Source organism: Haemaphysalis longicornis, unplaced genomic scaffold (genome assembly GCF_048455015.1).
Source record: "Haemaphysalis longicornis isolate Haplotype H1 unplaced genomic scaffold, Haemaphysalis longicornis Haplotype H1 scaffold_5, whole genome shotgun sequence".
Taxonomy (NCBI): Eukaryota; Metazoa; Arthropoda; class Arachnida; order Ixodida; family Ixodidae; genus Haemaphysalis; species Haemaphysalis longicornis.
The window spans coordinates 25524139-25540508 of record NW_027526385.1 but is presented as its reverse complement, the minus strand read 5'-3'; the positions used below and the strand labels follow the sequence as shown (position 1 = coordinate 25540508).

The window sequence follows — 16370 nt, the reverse complement described above, 5'->3', positions numbered from 1 at the left end:
GTAGTCTGAGTGGCGCTCGCTACCGCCCCAAACCAAAGGAAACAAAAAAAGCTAAACATAAATAAACCAGACAGTGAAGAAGAAAATCGCCCCGCCGGTAGCGTAGTGGTTATCTCACCAGACCAGAATTCTGGAGGTCGTGGGTTCTGATCCCACCTGGCGGGCATTTTTCTTCACTTTCTTTCTTTCTTTAAAAACTCTTTATCTGTTTCAATGACCTACCACGTCCTCCCCTTTGCATTCCGAGGTTTTCTTGACTGGCAACTCTTATTTCTTTGTGATTTTCAATGAGCCCCTCATTTCCTATTTTGATTCGCTACATGCATAGCGAGGGCCTCTGTTCTAACAGTCTTGGTGCAATAGAAAGCTTAAGAGGGTTCAACGCTGGTCGACCCCTCTTGACATGTCGTAGACACTCGAGTAACGGCCCGGGGGTTAAAAAGCAGGTCCCCTTCACCCCGAGCAGTCCGAGTGGCGCTGGCTACCACCCCCAAGCACAGGAAACAAAAATACCTAAACATAAATACCCCACACTGTGACGGAGAAAATCACCCCGCCGGTAGCACAGTGGTTATCGCACCAGACCTGCATTCTGGAGGTCGTGGGTTCGGTTCCCACCTGCAGGGCATTTTTTCTTCACTTTCATTCTTTAATTCCCAATTCTTTATCTTTTCCAATGACCTACCACGTCCTCCCCTTTGCTTTCCGAGGTTTTCTTCACAGCCAACTCTTATTTCTTTGTTATTTTCAACGAGCCCCTCATTTCCTACTCTGATTCGCTACATGCATAGCGAGGGCCTATATTCTGGCAATCTTGGTGCCATAGGTAGTTTAAGAGGGTTTAACGCTGATCGACCACTCTCTACATGTAGACACTCGAGTCATGCCCCAGGGGTTAAAAAAAAGGTCCCCTTCATCCCGAGTAGTCCGAGTGGCGCTGGCTACTGCCCCAAACCAAAGGAAACTAAAATAGCTAAACATAAATAAACCAGACAGTGAAGAAGAAAATCACCCCGCCGGTAGCGTAGTGGTTATCTCACCAGACCGGAATTCTGGAGGTCGTGGGTTCGGATCCCACCTGGCGAGCATTTTTTCTTCACTTTCTTTCTTTCTTTCAAAATTCTTTATCTGTTTCAATGACCTACCATGTCCTCCCCTTTGCTTTCTGAGGTTTTCTTGACTGGCAACTCTTATTTCTTTGTGATTTTCAACGAGCCCCTCATTTCCTATTTTGATTCGCTACATGCATAGCGAGGGCCTCTGTTCTGGCAGTCTTGGTGCAATAGGAAGCTTAAGAGGGTTCAACGCTGGTCGACCCCTCTTGACATGTCGTAGACGCTCGAGTAACGGCCCGGGGGTTAAAAAGCAGGTCCCCTTCACCCCGAGCAGTCCGAGTGGCGCTGGCTACCACCCCCAAGCACAGGAAACAAAAATACCTAAACATAAATACCCCAGACTGTGAAGGAGAAAATCACCCCGCCGGTAGCACAGTGGTTATCGCACCAGATCTGCATTCTGGAGGTCGTGGGTTCGGTTCCCACCTGCAGGGCATTTTTTCTTCACTTTCATTCTTTAATTCCTAATTCTTTATCTTTTCCAATGACCTACCACGTCCTCCCCTTTGCTTTCCGAGGTTTTCTTCACTGCCAACTCTTATTTTTTTGTTATTTTCAACGAGCCCCTCATTTCCTACTCTGATTCGCTACATGCATAGCGAGGGCCTATATTCTGGCAATCTTGGTGCCATAGGTAGTTTAAGAGGGTTTAACGCTGATCGACCACTCTCGACATGTCGTAGACACTCGAGTCACGGCCCAGGGGTTAAAAAGAAGGTCCCGTTCACACCGAGTAGTCCGAGTGGCGCTGGCTACTGCCCCAAACCAAAGGAAACTAAAATAGCTAAACATAAATAAACCAGACAGTGAAGAAGAAAATCACCCCGCCGGTAGCGTAGTGGTTATCTCACCAGACCGGAATTCTGGAGGTCGTGGGTTCGGATCCCACCTGGCGAGCATTTATTCTTCACTTAATTTCTTTCCAAATTCTTGATCTGTTTCAATAACCTACCACGTCTTCCCCTTTGCTTTCCGAGGTTTTCTTGACTACCAACTGCTATTTCTTTGTTGTTTTCAACGAGCCCCTCATTTCCTATTTTGATTCGCTACATGCATACCGAGGGCCTCTGTTCTGGCAGTCTTGGTGCAATAGGAAGCTTAAGAGGGTTCAACGCTGGTCGACCACTCTTGACATGTCATAGACACTCGAGTAACGGCCCGGGGGTTAAAATACAGGTCCCCTTCACCCCGAGCAGTCCGAGTGGCGCTGGCTACCACCCCCAAGCACAGGAAACAAAAATACCTAAACATAAATACCCCAGACTGTGAAGGAGAAAATCACCCAGCCGGTAGCACAGTGGTTATCGCCCCAGACCGGCATTCTGGAGGTCGTCTGTTCGGATCCCACCTGGAGGCAATTTTTCCTTCACTTTCTTTCTTTCTTTCCAAATTCCTTTTCTGTTTCAATGACCTACCACGTCCTCCCGTTTGCTTTCCGAGGTTTTCTTGACTGGCAACTCTTGTTTCTTTGTTATTTTCAACGAGCCCCTCGTTTCCTATTCTGATTCTCTACATGCATAGCGAGGACCTCTGTTCTGGCAGTCTTGGTGCCATAGGAAGCTTAACATGGTTAAACGCTGGTCGACCACGCTCTACATGTCGTAGACACTCGAGTCATGCCCCAGGGGTTAAAAAGAAGGTCCCCTTCACCCCAAGTAGTCCGAGTGGCGCTGGCTACTGCCCCAAACCAAAGGAAACAAAAATAGCTAAACATAAATAAACCAGACAGTGAAGGAGAAAATCGCCCCGCCGGTAGCGTAGTGGTTATCTCACCAGACCGGTATTCTGGAGCTCGTGGGTTCGGATCCCACCTGGCGGACATTTTTTCTTCACTTTCTTTCTTTCTTTCCAAATTTCTTTTTTGTTTCAATAATCTACCACGTCCTCCCTTTTGCTTTCCAAGGTTTTCTTGACTGCCAACCCTTATTTCTTTGTTATTTTCAACGAGCCCCTCAGTTCCTTTTCTGATTCGCTACATATATAACAAGGGCGTTTGTTCTGGCAGTCTTGTTGCCATAGGTAGCTTAAGAGGGTTCAATCTGGTCAACCAGTATCAACAAGTCGCATACACTCGAGCCCCGGCCCGGGGGTTAAAAGGAAGGTCATCTTCACCCCCAATAGTTCGAGTGGCGCTGGCTACCACCCCCAAGCACAGGAAACAAAAATACCTAAACACAAATACCCCAGGCTGTGAAGGAGAAAATGACCCCGTCGGTAGCGCAGTGGTTATCGCACCAGACCTGCATTCTGGAGGTTGTGGGTTCGGATCCCACCTGCAGGGCATTTTTTCTTCACTTTTATTCTTTCTTTCCAAATTGTTTATTTGTTTCAATAACCTACCACGTCCTCCCGTTTGCTTTCCGAGGTTTTCTTGACTGACAACTCTAGTTTCTTTGTTATTTTCAACGAGCCCCTCGTTTCCTATTCTGATTCGCTACATGCATAGCGAGGGCCTCTGTTCTGGCAGTCTTGGTGCCATAGGAAGCTTAACATGGTTAAACGCTGGTCGACCACTCTCTACATGTCGTAGACACTCGAGTCATGCCCCAGGGGTTAAAAAAAAGGTCCCCTTCATCCCGAGTAGTCCGAGTGGCGCTGGCTACTGCCCCAAACCAAAGGAAACAAAAATAGCTAAACATAAATAAACCAGACAGTGAAGAAGAAAATCGCCCCGCCGGTAGCGTAGTGGTTATCACACCAGACCGGAATTCTGGAGGTTGTGGGTTCGGATCCTACCTGGCAAGCATTTTTTATTCACTTTCTTTCTTTCTTTCAAAATTCTTTATCTGTTTCAATAACCTACCATGTCCTCCCTTTTGCTTTCCGAGATTTTCTTGACTGCCAACTCTTATTTCTTTGTTATTTTCAACGAGCCCCTCATTTCCTATTCTGATTCGCCACATGCATAGCGAGGGCCTCTGTTCTGGCAGTCTTGTTGCCACAGGAAGCCTAAGAGGGTTCTACGCTGGTCGACCACTCTCGACATGTCGTAGATACTCAGATCACGGCCCAGGGGTTAAAAAGAAGGTCCCCTTCATCCCGAGTAGTCTGAGTGGCGCTCGCTACCGCCCCAAACCAAAGGAAACAAAAAAAGCTAAACATAAATAAACCAGACAGTGAAGAAGAAAATCGCCCCGTCGGTAGCGCAGTGGTTATCGCACCAGACCTGCATTCTGGAGGTGGTGGGCTCGGATCCCACCTGGCGGGCATTTTTTATTCACTTTTTATCTTTCTTTCCAAATTATTTTCTGTTTCAATGACCTACCACGTCCTCCCCTTTGCTTTCCGAGGTTTTATTGACTGGCAACTCTTATTTCTTTGTGATTTTCAACGAGCCCCTCATTTCCTATTCTGATTCGCTACATGCATAGCGAGGGCCTCTGTTCTGGCAGTCTTGGTGCAATAGGAAGCTTAAAAGGGTTCAACGCTGGTCGACCACTCTCTACATGTCGTAGACACTCGAGTCATGCCCCAGGGGTTAAAAAAAAGGTCCCCTTCATCCCGAGTAGTCCGAGTGGCGCTGGCTACTGCCCCAAACCAAAGGAAACAAAAATAGCTAAACATAAATAAACCAGACAGTGAAGAAGAAAATCGCCCCGCCGGTAGCGTAGTGGTTATCACACCAGACCGGAATTCTGGAGGTCGTGGGTTGGGATCCCACCTGGGGAGCATTTTTTCTTCACTTTCTTTCTTTCTTTCAAAATTCTTTATCTGTTTCAATAACCTACCATGTCCTCCCTTTTGCTTTCCGAGATTTTCTTGACTGCCAACTCTTATTTCTTTGTTATTTTCAACGAGCCCCTCATTTCCTATTCTGATTCGCCACATGCATAGCGAGGGCCTCTGTTCTGGCAGTCTTGTTGCCACAGGAAGCCTAAGAGGGTTCTACGCTGGTCGACCACTCTCGACATGTCGTAGATACTCAGATCACGGCCCAGGGGTTAAAAAGAAGGTCCCCTTCATCCCGAGTAGTCTGAGTGGCGCTCGCTACCGCCCCAAACCAAAGGAAACAAAAAAAGCTAAACATAAATAAACCAGACAGTGAAGAAGAAAATCGCCCCGCCGGTAGCGTAGTGGTTATCTCACCAGACCAGAATTCTGGAGGTCGTGGGTTCTGATCCCACCTGGCGGGCATTTTTCTTCACTTTCTTTCTTTCTTTAAAAACTCTTTATCTGTTTCAATGACCTACCACGTCCTCCCCTTTGCATTCCGAGGTTTTCTTGACTGGCAACTCTTATTTCTTTGTGATTTTCAATGAGCCCCTCATTTCCTATTTTGATTCGCTACATGCATAGCGAGGGCCTCTGTTCTGGCAGTCTTGGTGCAATAGAAAGCTTAAGAGGGTTCAACGCTGGTCGACCCCTCTTGACATGTCGTAGACACTCGAGTAACGGCCCGGGGGTTAAAAAGCAGGTCCCCTTCACCCCGAGCAGTCCGAGTGGCGCTGGCTACCACCCCCAAGCACAGGAAACAAAAATACCTAAACATAAATACCCCACACTGTGACGGAGAAAATCACCCCGCCGGTAGCACAGTGGTTATCGCACCAGACCTGCATTCTGGAGGTCGTGGGTTCGGTTCCCACCTGCAGGGCATTTTTTCTTCACTTTCATTCTTTAATTCCCAATTCTTTATCTTTTCCAATGACCTACCACGTCCTCCCCTTTGCTTTCCGAGGTTTTCTTCACTGCCAACTCTTATTTCTTTGTTATTTTCAACGAGCCCCTCATTTCCTACTCTGATTCGCTACATGCATAGCGAGGGCCTATATTCTGGCAATCTTGGTGCCATAGGTAGTTTAAGAGGGTTTAACGCTGATCGACCACTCTCTACATGTAGACACTCGAGTCATGCCCCAGGGGTTAAAAAAAAGGTCCCCTTCATCCCGAGTAGTCCGAGTGGCGCTGGCTACTGCCCCAAACCAAAGGAAACTAAAATAGCTAAACATAAATAAACCAGACAGTGAAGAAGAAAATCACCCCGCCGGTAGCGTAGTGGTTATCTCACCAGACCGGGATTCTGGAGGTCGTGGGTTCGGATCCCACCTGGCGAGCATTTTTTCTTCACTTTCTTTCTTTCTTTCAAAATTCTTTATCTGTTTCAATGACCTACCATGTCCTCCCCTTTGCTTTCTGAGGTTTTCTTGACTGGCAACTCTTATTTCTTTGTGATTTTCAACGAGCCCCTCATTTCCTATTTTGATTCGCTACATGCATAGCGAGGGCCTCTGTTCTGGCAGTCTTGGTGCAATAGGAAGCTTAAGAGGGTTCAACGCTGGTCGACCCCTCTTGACATGTCGTAGACGCTCGAGTAACGGCCCGGGGGTTAAAAAGCAGGTCCCCTTCACCCCGAGCAGTCCGAGTGGCGCTGGCTACCACCCCCAAGCACAGGAAACAAAAATACCTAAACATAAATACCCCAGACTGTGAAGGAGAAAATCACCCCGCCGGTAGCACAGTGGTTATCGCACCAGATCTGCATTCTGGAGGTCGTGGGTTCGGTTCCCACCTGCAGGGCATTTTTTCTTCACTTTCATTCTTTAATTCCTAATTCTTAACTTTTCCAATGACTTACCACGTCCTCCCCTTTGCTTTCCGAGGTTTTCTTCACTGCCAACTCTTATTTTTTTGTTATTTTCAACGAGCCCCTCATTTCCTACTCTGATTCGCTACATGCATAGCGAGGGCCTATATTCTGGCAATCTTGGTGCCATAGGTAGTTTAAGAGGGTTTAACGCTGATCGACCACTCTCGACATGTCGTAGACACTCGAGTCACGGCCCAGGGGTTAAAAAGAAGGTCCCGTTCACACCGAGTAGACCGATTGGCGCTGGGTACCACACCTAACCACAGGAAACGAAAATACCTAAACCTAAATAAACCAGACTGTGAAGGAGGAAATCGTCCCACCGGTAGCGTAGTGGTTATCGCACCAGACCGGCATTCTGGAGGTCGTGGGTTCAGATCCCACCTGGCGGGCATTTTTTTCTTCACTTTCTCTCTTTCCAACTTCTTGACCTGTTTCAATAACCTACCAAATCTTCCCCTTTGGCTTCCGATTTTTTCTTGACTGCCAACTGTTATTTCTTTGTTATTTTCAACGAGCCCCTCATTCCCTATTCTGATTCGCTACATGTATAGCGAGGGCCTCTCTTGTGGCAGTCTTGGTGCCATAGGAAGCTGAAGAGGGTTCAACGCTGGTCAACCAGTCTCGACATGTAGTAAACACTCGAGTCACGGCCCGGGGGTTAAAAAGAAGGTCCCCTTCACCCCGAGTAGTCCGAGTTGCGCTGGCTAGCACCCCCAAGCACAGGAAACAAAATACCTAAACATAAATACCCCAGACTGTGAATGAGAAAATCGCCCCGACGGTAGCGTAGTGGTTATCGCACCAGACCGGCATTCTGGAGGTCGTGGGTTCAGATCCAACCTGGCGGGCATTTTTTTCTTCACTTTCTCTCTTTCCAACTTCTTGATCTGTTTCAATAACCTACCACATCTTCCCCTTTGGCTTCCGATTTTTTCTTGACTGCCAACTGTTATTTCTTTGTTATTTTCAACCAGCCCATCATTTCTTATTCTGATTCGCTACATGCATAGCCAGGGCCTCTGTTCGGGCAGTCTTGGTGCAATAGGAAACTTAAGAGGGTTCAACGCTGGTCGACCACTCTCGACATGTCGTAGGCACTCGAGGCACGGCCCGGGGGTTAAAAAGCAGGTCCCTTACACCCCGAGTAGTCCGTGTGCCGGTGGCTACCACCCCCAAGCACAGGAAACAAAAATACCTAAACATAAATACCCCAAACAGTGAACGAGAAAATCGCCGGACGGTAGCGTAGTGGTTATCGCAACAGACCGGCATTCTGGAGGTCGTCTGTTCGGATCCCACCAGCAGGGCATTTTTTCTTCACTTTTATTCTTTCTTTCCAAATTGTTTATTTGTTTCAATGACCTACCACGCCCTCCCGTTTGCTTTCCGAGGTTTTCTTGACTGGCAACTCTTGTTTCTTTGTTAATTTCAACGAGCCCCTCGTTTCCTATTCTGATTTGCTACATGCATAGCGAGGGCCTCTGTTCTGGCAGTCTTGGTGCCATAGGAAGCTTAACATGGTTAAACGCTGGTCGACCACTCTCTACATGTCGTAGACACTCGAGTCATGCCCCAGGGGTTCATCCCGAGTAGTCCGAGTGGCGCTGGCTACCACCCACAACCAAAGGAAACAAAAATAGCTAAACATAAATAAACCAGACAGTGAAGAAGAAAATCGCCCCGCCGGTAGCGTAGTGGTCATCTCACCAAACCGGAATTCTGGAGGTCGTGGGTTCGGATCCCACCTGGCGGGCATTTTTTCTTCACTTTCTTTCTTTCTTTCAAAATTCTTTATCTGTTTCAATAACCTACCATGTCCTCCCTTTTGCTTTCCGAGGTTTTCTTGACTGCCAACTCCTATTTCTTTGTTATTTTCAACGAGCCCCTCATTTCCTATTCTGATTCGCTACATGCATAGCGAGGGCCTCTGTTCTGGCAGTCTTGTTGCCATAGGAAGCTTAAGAGGGTTCAACGCTGGTTAACCAGTCTCGACATGTCGTAGACAATCGAGTCAATGCCCGGGGGTTAAAAAGGAGGTCCCCTTCACCCCGAATAGTCTGAGCGGCGCTGGCTACCATCCCCAAGCACAGGAAACAAAAATACCTAAACATAAATACCCCAGACTGTGAAGGAGAAAATCACCCCGCCGGTAGCATAGTGGTTATTGCACCAGACCGGCATTCTGGAGGTCATGGGTTCGGATCCCACCTGGCGGGCATTTTTTTTTTCACTTTCTTTCTTTCCAAATTCTTGATCTGTTTCAATACCCTACCACGTCTTCCCCTTTGCTTTCCGAGGTTTTCTTGACTCCGCACGGTTATTGCTTTGTTAATTTCAACGAGCCCCTCTTGTCCTATTCTGATTCGCTACATGCACAGCGAGGGCCTCTGTTCTGCACTGTTGGTGCAATAGGAAGCTCAAGAGGGTTTAACGCTGGTCGACCACTCTGGACATGTCGTAGACACTCGAGTCACGGCCCGGGGGTTTAAAAGCAGGTCCCCTTCACCCCGAGTAGTCCGTGTGCCGCTGTCTACCACCCCCAAGCACAGGAAACAAAAATACCTTAACATAAATACCCCAAACAGTGTAGGAGATAATCGCCGGACGGTAGCGTAGTGGTTATCGCACCAGACCGGCATTCTGGAGGTCGTGGGTTCGGATACCACCTGACGGGCATTTTTTCTTCACTTTCTTTCTTTCTTTCCAAATTCTTTATCTGTTTCAATGACCTACCACGTCCTCCCCTTTGCTTTCCAAGGTTTTCTTGACTGCTAACAGTTATTTCTGTGTTATATATATATATATATATATATATATATATATATTTATATATATATATATAGAGAGACAGAGAAAATGAGGGGCTCGTAGAAATAACTCAGAAATAGGAGCTGGCAGCCAAGAAAACCTCGGAAACAAAGGGGAGGTTGCAGTAGGTCATTTAAACAGATAAAGAATTTGGAAAGAAAGAAAGAAAGCTGAGAAAAAATGCCCGCTAGGTGGAACACTAACACACGACCTCCAGAATATTGGGCTGGTGCGATAGCCACTACGCTAGAGGCGGGGCGATTCCCCCCCCCCCCCCATTTCTGATGAATTTAGGTCACTGTAATTTTTTCCTGTGCTTAATGGGTGGAAGCCAGGGCCACTCTGCCTTCTCGGGGTGAAGGGGACCTTATTTTTAATCCCCGCGCTGTGACTCGAGATTCTACGACATGTCGAGAGAGGTCAACCAGCGTTAAACCCTCTTAAGCTACCTATGGCACCAAGACTGCCAGAACAGAGGCCTTCTCTATGCATGTAGTGAATCAGAATAGGAAATGAGAGGCTCGTAGAAATAACCAGAAATAAGAGTTGGCAGCCAAGAAAACTTCAGAAAGCAAAGGGGAGGTTGTGGTAGGTCATTGAAACAGATAAAGAATTTGGAAAGAAAGAAAGAAAGCGAAGAAAGAATGCCCGCCAGGTTGGATCCGAACCCACGACCTCCGCCCCCCTTCACCCCGAGAAGTCAGAGTGGCGCTGGCTACCACTCCCAAGCACAGGAAAAAATTACATTGACATAAATACCCCAGAAAGCGGGGGGTGGGGAAATCGCCCCGCCGGTAGCGTAGTGGTTATCGCACCAGACCGGTATTCTGGAGGTCGTGGATGCGGATCCCACCTGGCGGGCATTTTTCTTCGCTTTCTTTCTTTCGTTCCAAATTCTTTATCTGTTTCAATGACCTACCACAACCTCCCCTTTGCTTTCCGAGGTTTTCTTGGCTGCCAACCCTTATTTCGGTGTAATTTATGCGAGCCCCTCATGTTCTACTCTTATTCTATATATATATATATATATATATAAATACAAATCTATATATATACATATAAATATATATATATATATATAGGTACGCTCGAAGAAGAAATTTTTCTAATGGTTTAGAGGGAATATCAAAAAGTAGAGGCCGACGCACGTCTCAAACAACACAAACAAACATGTTTAATAACGTTTCGACTGGAGTCCAGTCTTCATCCATGGTACTCTGATGGCGACTGGACCTCTAGTCGCAACGTTAGTAAACGTGTTTGTTTTTAATTTTTGAGACGTGCGTTGGACTCTACTTTATATATATATATATATATATATATATATATATATTTATTGTCGCGAAGCGGAGGTCTGTTGATGTTTTCTGGTTGTTTTTAGTCACGATGCCCACAGCCAGGGTTCTTGCTTCGAAGTGCCTTGTGTGAAAACGTTTCGGACGCGGCTGGGCACTGCCCTGTTTTTTTCTGAGAAACGTCTCCAGCGCGTGTGTTTGCCTGTTGAGGGGAGCGAGCCGTCGTTTCGGCTTCTGTCACCGCGGCCGCAGCGTTCCTTTCCTTTGCCACCCGCGGCCTGTGCGCTGGTCGCGTTCGGGCTCCGCGTCCCCAGTGTTCTTCAGACGACCTTCCCCCTTTTTCCCGTGTTTACTTAAGTGCGTTTTGTCTAAACTACTTTTTTTCACACCCATGGTTCTCCAAGCGCGCGTTTTCGGTTTCGGCCTTGTGTCTGTGTTGTATTTTCTTTTTCAATTTTGTGGGAACATGGCTGATTGGAGCTAAGAAAAGTATCCCCGATTGGCTGTAGAAAGCCTTGTTCCATTACGTCCGCACACTCCAGGATGCGTTTTTTAAATGCAGAGCATTTCTTTAACTCACATGTAGCGTCCGCCGTCCGTCCGCAACAACTCAGCGCGCAGGTGCGCCCTCTCCCCCACTCGTCCTCTCCCGCATCACGCTACCCTCCTCGCTCTCAACAACAGGTCCGCACCTCTCCCCCTACACTATAAAAAGAAATAACATTTACCGGCGCCTGGTTTCGATCCCACAGCTTTGCGGGCGGAACGCAAGATACATGGTGCTCTTCCCACTGCGCCACAAAGCCGACACAGATTCAAAGGCTACGAACGCTCCTTATGTCCTTGTCTCATTCAAACTACGTCAAGAAGCTGCTGATACAACGCATTCACTACCTGTGGGCGGAACGCGAGGTACATGGTGCTCTTCCCACTGCGCCACAAACCCGACACGGAATCAGAGGCTACGAACGCGCCTTATATCCTTTACTCATTCAAACTACGTCAAGAAGCTGCAGATACAACGCATTCACTACCACCAACTCCCCAAACACTAAACGTTAACGCAATACACCCACCCCCTTTGCGACGCATTTACTCGAGTCGCCCTCGCGGGAGATGGGCCCAATTTTTTCCCCCAATACGTCCCCCACCGGACCGCTTGAAGCGAATATAACGCGGCGCCTCTGGCTATTGAGGGCGTGAGTGGCAGCTGCACCAGAGCCTTGCTGCCGGTCGTCGGGGGCAGACGCCGGGAGTCCTTCGCCCGCCAACTACGTTTCGTTGAGTACTCTTGATCGCCTGTTTTCTCCTGTTTTATGTAACAGTTGTAACGTTGTGTCTCTATGTTTTAAATCTAAGTGCCAGTAATTAAACAAGTTAACCTTAAACCTTTCTTCGACGTTTCGACTTCTTCACTGCAATCATCATGCTACAGTAGCGGCAAATGTTAACCAAATTACGCCGTTACAAAAGTGGTGGAAGGTGCGCGGTAACGAACACCCCCTCTACCATCATGGGCTCCCCCTTCTCATCGCTCGGCTTCCTGCTGCTCATCTTCGAGTTCTCCTTCTTCTTGACCGGGCAAGAATCTTCAGTTTTCGCGCCATCCGTCCATTCATCGCGGGCAAAAATGCAAGACGACATGCGCGACACAAGAAAAGACTTTCTCGCTTCACCGCTGTCACCTTGGATCCTGAGTAGTGCCGACCAGGCCCGTTACGGTCGACACCGGCTCCGTCGAAGTGACGCCTCCACCCCCGACGTTCCACCACGACCGCCGAACTCCATCGCGGCGGCCAAATATGGGCGCACGCAGTAAGGCGAGAGATTTTTGCCTCTCGGCGCACCACGGGACTGCTGGCCTGTAGGCTTTTCTTCTCCGCGTGTCCGGGGCGCCCACTGGTTGTCTTTGGTGTGTTTGCTTTGCCAGCACCAGCCTGCTTATTGTAACCAGCCGCTGCTGATGTTGAAGCATCAATTTATGAGCGTGTAGCCATGGGGTACGTGGGCTCTAAGCGCGGGAGTTGGACGACTTTGTAGTCAGAATCGTAACGGCACAAGCGTTCGGCTCTCCCAGCGAAGGAGCCCCGAAGAAGAGGAAGACCCCCACGCGCCTATAAAAAGGCTGATTTGTGCCCAGATCTCGCTATATTAGAGATTACTGATATCCGTTTCCTCGGCTTCTGTCCACCGGAGTTAGGTTATGTCTTGAGTAAATACGGCACCCACTTCAGGGTTGGGGGTCTGAGAGGAACGAGGAGTTGGGAGATGTCTACGCTGCACGAGGCTGCTCGAAGTACAGACAAACACACCAGCAGGGGTGCCCGGGATGCTGCGAACGGGGAGAGCTAGCGGGTGTGCAGTTCTGCGAATGCGTCGGGTTGGCGGAAGTTTCTGACCACTGCACAAACTTTCACAAATTTTTTTCTACTTTTATGTGCATGAATGTTAACCAATGAGTGATTTCAAGTCTTCTTTGTCAATAATTGATCATGCTCTACCTATATCATTTCCGCTCGTGTTCGTATACAAATGTTTGTTCAATTTTATTTTTTGTTTGTCAGTTATGATGGGCGAGAACCGTATGATATGTTCGAAAATGATTCGCCAGGGTCCCACCTTTCTTGTACTATACGCGCGCCTGTCAAGTTTTGGCATTTCGTAGGTTTTATGTTCACAAGTTGCCGTTTTCTCCGTTTAATAAGTTTTTAGCTGTTTCTTTGTGTTGTGTTCCAAGTTAGAACGAATGTGCTGATCTTCTTTAAGTACGTGAGACGAGTAGGGCTGTTTTGAACGAGTTGGGGTGAATCCAGAAGTGTTGTGTCGAGCAAAGTGCCCAACGACTACTGATGTATGCATGCATGAGGTCCCACTTCTCGTAAAGTGCGTCGTTGTATGAATTTGTATTTATGCCGTTCAGAGCCTTCGTTTAAGCCATTTGTAATCTTAGCTGTAGGGCTTTATTTGCCTGAGTGGCGATTGCCCAGATTGTGCTTGGGTTTTGATTTTCAGATTACATTGAGTTGGATAGGAGGTTAATCTATCTTGTGTTTTTTACGATGCGTTGTTCAAGGACAGACTATTTCGCGTCTTACTGCTCAGTACTTCATACATGGTCCGACTGGCGGAGCTGCCTTTACGATTTCTTTATGGAGGTGGCTCTTAGAATGGCATTCTATTTCTATGTTATTCACGGTGGATGTGTTTTTATTATCTTAGTGTTGCACGCAAATGAAATGTCTTCGCTTGTGCTGGACAAGAGACTGTGAGAGCGTGAAGTGAAAACGGAACTCCACTGGGTGACCGCGTGTGCGTTGACTGATTTACGGAGATAGTTTGGCGACTCCTATTTTAGAGCCTGTGCTTGCCTTCTCGAGTCTGTATGCCATGTCATTTTAGTATAACTGTCAGTTGGTGAAAATGTCATCTTATGTTTTAAACTTTGTGAACAGTGGGGGCACTCTTTTAAATGCATAGCATTTCTTTAACTCACGATGCCTCCCGTTCTAGGCGTCCGTAGTAGTCCGCATCGCTCGCCTCGACATGCCCGGCTCAGTCGTTTCGCTATCGGCGCGATCAACATTCGATAGCGCGCCCAGGCACGTTTCAAGGACACTCTCCCCCTCTCTCGGACTCAAAGTGCACCGAGGCCAACGTGCCATTTTTACTGCTGACCAGCGCTCTCTCGTCAGCAGTTGCCACAAGTGCAACAACATTACCGTAACGCAAACTACTTAAAGTCGTGTGCCCCAGGAAATGCTCTGCATTTGATCGTGCCCCTCGCGAGGGGGATGTTTCACTGTGTCGCCATGCGAACAGTTTGCCACGCTTTAGTTTCAGTTCCGTATCTCCCCGCCGCGGCCGTGGAGAGAAGGCGGCCAGCCGCGACTCTCGCCACCGCGGCGCTGCGGTTGCGAGTTGCGCTAGGAAAGCGAGCGTCGTCTGCTAGCGGGGAGCGGAACGTGTTCCGCTCGGCATCTCCGGTCTTCGCCAGTTCTGGCTGCACACTGCAAAAGAAATATTTTCCGTATGGGAAGGTGTCGCGAAGCGGAGGTCCGTTGATGTTTCTCGTTGTTTTTAGTCACGATGCCCACAGCCAGGGTTCTTGCTTCCAAGTGCCTTGTGTGAGAACGCTTCGGACGCGGCTGGGCTCTGGCACCCTTTTTTTCTGAAATACGGCACTGGCGCGTGTGTTTGCCCGTTGAGGGGAGCGAGCCGTCGTCTCGGCTTGTCTTACCGCGGCCGCGGCGTTCCATCCCACCTCCCCCCGTGGCCTGTGCGCTGGTCGCGTTCGGGCTCCGTGCCCCCAGTGTTCTTCAGACGACCTTCCCCCTTTTTCACCTGTTTACTATGGTGCGTTTTGTCTAAACTACTTTTTTTTACACCCATGGTTCTCCAAACGCGCGTTTCCGGGTTCGGCCTTGTGTTTGTGTTTGATTTTTCCTTTTCACTTTGGCGGGAACATGGCTGATTGGAGCTAAGAAGCGTCTCCCCGATTGGCTGCAGAATGCCTTGTTCTATTGCGTCCTCACACTCCAGGATGCGCTTTTTCCCCCAATACGTCCCCTACCGGACCGCTTGAAGCAAATATAACGCGGCGCCTGTGGCTATTGAGGGTGCCAGCAGCAGCTGCACGAGAGCCTTGCTGCCGGTCGTCGGGGCCAGACGCCGGGAGTCCATCACCCGCCAACTATGTTTCGTTGAGTACTCTTGATCGCCTGTCTTCTCCTGTTTTTATGTATCAGTTGTAAAGTTGTGTCTCTATGCTTTAAATCTAAGTGCCCATAATTAAACAAGTTAACCCTAAACCTTTCTTCGACATTTCGACTTCTTCACTGCAATCATCATGCAACAGTAGCGGCAGGTGTTGACCCAAATTACGCCGTTAAAAAAAAAAAATATATATATATATATATATATATATATATGTGTGTGTGTGTGTGTGTGTGCGTGTGTGTGTGTGTGTGTGTGTGTGTGTGTGTGTGTGTGTGTGTGTGTGTGTGTGTGTGTGTGTGTGTGTGTGTGTGTGTGTGTGTGTGTGTGTGTGTGTAGGTATCATTGGTTATACTGCCGAGATTACAACGCCATCTTCCTGACGCAAAGGGTAGCCATAAAAATAATTTGGTCGTGCAATGAATGAATTTTAAATGAACTGTGTCCGGTTTTGTGACGAAGTAAGAGACGCTCTTCGCGTTGCAACACATACGCTAGCGCGAGCACCACATTGATGTACGTTCGGTCGAATAGGCAAAAAGACGAGCGCGAGACAGCGAAAACGCTACGTCTTAAGAACAGGTGATGGGGGGGCGGCGTTAATGGTCGCGACATATCGGCTTGCCTAGCAATCTCGGAAAGCTTCTCTGAATCGTGAACATCCTCGAGCCGCATTCTACATTGTACTTCGGAAGTATTACTAAAGCAGTTTAGATTATGGAATAGTGCCTGTTGTGATAGCTTATCAGTGATAATGGCGGCACTGGTGTAGATTGACTTTCCACGTGTTTACCTCGTCTGCCTAAGGCTGAAAACCAAATTTTAACTACAGACGACCTCTACCCACAA

General features: G+C 48.1%; 2 non-coding genes across 2 annotated transcripts; both read left to right on the top strand.

Moving 5' to 3' along the window:
- Positions 1–7021: 7021 nt before the first annotated feature.
- On the top strand, positions 7022–7094 carry Trnaa-ggc (transfer RNA alanine (anticodon GGC)). The gene has a single exon. It is a non-coding gene; the product is annotated as a tRNA-Ala (tRNA).
- Positions 7095–8848: 1754 nt separating this feature from the next.
- Trnaa-ggc (transfer RNA alanine (anticodon GGC)) lies at positions 8849–8921 on the top strand. Its single transcript has one exon. It is a non-coding gene; the product is annotated as a tRNA-Ala (tRNA).
- The last annotated feature ends 7449 nt before the right edge of the window (positions 8922–16370 follow it).